Source organism: Curcuma longa, unplaced genomic scaffold, assembly GCF_044706935.1.
Source record: "Curcuma longa cultivar G26 ecotype Majalengka, Jawa Barat unplaced genomic scaffold, ITB_CL_G26_1.1 contig_19499, whole genome shotgun sequence".
Classification (NCBI taxonomy): Eukaryota; Viridiplantae; Streptophyta; class Magnoliopsida; order Zingiberales; family Zingiberaceae; genus Curcuma; species Curcuma longa.
This window is the reverse complement of record NW_027431114.1, coordinates 1-2,496: the sequence shown is the minus strand read 5'-3', so window position 1 is coordinate 2,496 and position 2,496 is coordinate 1. Positions and strand designations below refer to the sequence as shown.

General features: G+C 43.2%; 1 pseudogene; it reads right to left on the bottom strand.

Moving 5' to 3' along the window:
• Positions 1–330: 330 nt before the first annotated feature.
• LOC141817162 (uncharacterized) lies at positions 331–1,921 on the bottom strand (annotated as a pseudogene).
• Between the last annotated feature and the right edge of the window lie 575 nt (positions 1,922–2,496).

Genomic DNA, 2,496 nt, shown 5'->3' with positions numbered 1-2,496 from the left:
GTAAAATATAGTATCATCAGAGATGCATGATCTGTATGGATAACTACATATTAACAGGTCCTAAGCTACCACATAGTTTAACCCAGTATGTTACGAGCATACAAATAGATGGATCCACTGGAGAAGGGACAGTTAGAGCTCCTCTTAGGGAGAAAAAGTTGGATCTCCTAACAATTCGTTAGGAAAAGAGAACTGCATGTCCAGATATTGTTGGAGATGAAAGAGATTGCCTGGGAAAAGAGATTGCAGCTAAAAGTTTGTAAGAAAAACATATTATGATTATTTCAATGTCAACAAACCAACAAACCAAATTTGAAAAGAATGAAGAACCTCTGCATTAACACACAGCACATCCATTACTTCAAATTCAGCATCCTTGTACTGTTCTTCTCCATCAAGAACAGACCATACTTCATTTGCCAGAGCATCTTCAGAATTTGGATAACCAATTGCAGTAAGATCAATATCTCCATCGGGAAGGTAAGTCTTCAATGGAACTGATCCAAATGGAAACACCTGCAGAATATTTGTATTCCAAAGTCAGGAGACAAGTAAAGCAAATAATGGACCATATGATAATGTTTAACCAACAGAGATTATACAATGCTTAATAAAACAGATGAAAAATAATAATGTCTTGATTAAAGTAAAGTATGTGCAACAATTCTAGCATAAAAAAGCATTTAACAAGTAACACAGATTCATATAGGAAGTATGTTGTTAAAATTAGGACCCTCATTTAAGAATACAACACAATGCAGAACCCAACATACTCCTTTTAGTGTCAACTTCAAAATACTACCGAAATCATTTCACATACTTGATTCAACAAGATCCAGTTGATGACTGCAACTCCCAAAAGGACCAAAAAATGCTCCTGTATGGTGAATTTAGAGACATCCATTTGCAATTTACAGTATTCCAAATATGTACCTACACTTCGTAGTGAACAATCATTTTTCCAACTTCAACAACATAATACTATATCAACAAAAGACTTTACCTGGAGATAAAAAAAAATGCATGCAACCATTTAGCCCTACATTTGAGTTTTCTACTGCACTATATTACTTTGCAGGAGATGGTTCATCAAATTTTATGATAACGATAACTTTTGAAAAATGAACTCCTTCATATATCCTATTACATGCATTATTCGAAAAACTTTGAGAAAAGCTTTGAGAAAACTTTGGAAGAAGCACTGTCGAAGAAATGTGTAATCTGTAACTCATTGGGAGGAATGGTCGAACACCTGGAGGGCTAGTTGATTGGTGTTGGGGATGAGGTTTACCTGACTTCTTTTGCGGCTGGGGCTTGCTGTTGGACGTTCGGGGGAGGAAGACGCCGGTGCCGGTGGGCTCTTTTCTGGCGCCGGAGCTGGAAAGGAAGACCGCTGTCGTGCCTGAAGCAGGAAGGGGCTAATGCCGGACAAGAAATGGAGCACGCCGGGAAGGAGAAAAGCTAGGGCAGTGGTCGGCGACTCCTTTTGCGTTCCTTTGTCTTTCCAACCAGAATTGCTGCTGCAGTAGTTGCTGCTGCTTCAGGTGCCGGACCCGAAGCAATAGGGTTTCGGCATTAAAGATCCATCGGAGAAAATGACAATTTTTCCGAGGTAAAACAAAACACACTCGAGCCGCCTACAGCTGACGATGGGCAAGAAAGGGGCTAGGGTTCCTCGCTTGATTCGGGAGCCGATGCTGGTGTTGGATCCACCGTCGGAGCTCCGCCTCTGCCGCCCACTTTCCCGTCGCCTCATCGAGCTGATCCCGCACCTACCGCCACGGCGAGATGCCAAGATCAAGATCCACGGAGGGTTAATCCGCACCACAAAATTTCTCACCTTGTCGTTGTCGTTGACGAAGAAGCAGTGGAAAAAACCGTCGTCCAGGAGCTCAGCAGGAAGCCGAAGGTCCTCCGCCATGGCTCCGAGGTGAAGACGAAAGAGCAAGCGCTACAAAAAGCAGAGCGACGCGGGCGATGGCGCGGAGGTCGGCTAGGAGGGCGCGGTGGAGTTCGAGGAAGGCGGGTGGCCGCGGAGGAGCGGGGAGAGGCGAGAGAGGAGGTCGAGCAAGGAAGGAAAAAAAACCTAAGGGAGAAAAAAATGGAAGGAAATCTTGAAACTTGCAGGAATGGAGGAGCACTAGGGGAGCACGGGCCTAGAGGCTGAAGAAGAGAAGAGGAGGCGTACTCACGAACGAATGAAATCGCGGACTCGCCCGATAAAAAATCTAGATATAAACCCTCTAAACCCTCAACGACAACACTAAACGACAATACTTTTAAAAGCGTTGTCTTTGGCAAAAAACCTGCTAAAAGACAACGTTTTCGACAACGCTTTTGTAAAGTGTTGTGGTTGACCCAAAATAAACACTAATAGACAACGCTTTCTATACAAACGTTGTCTTTTGATTTCAAAAGACAACGCTTTTGACTAAAAACGTTGTAAATTGAAATACGACAACGCTTTTGCTAAAAATCGTTGTCTTTGGGGCGTTG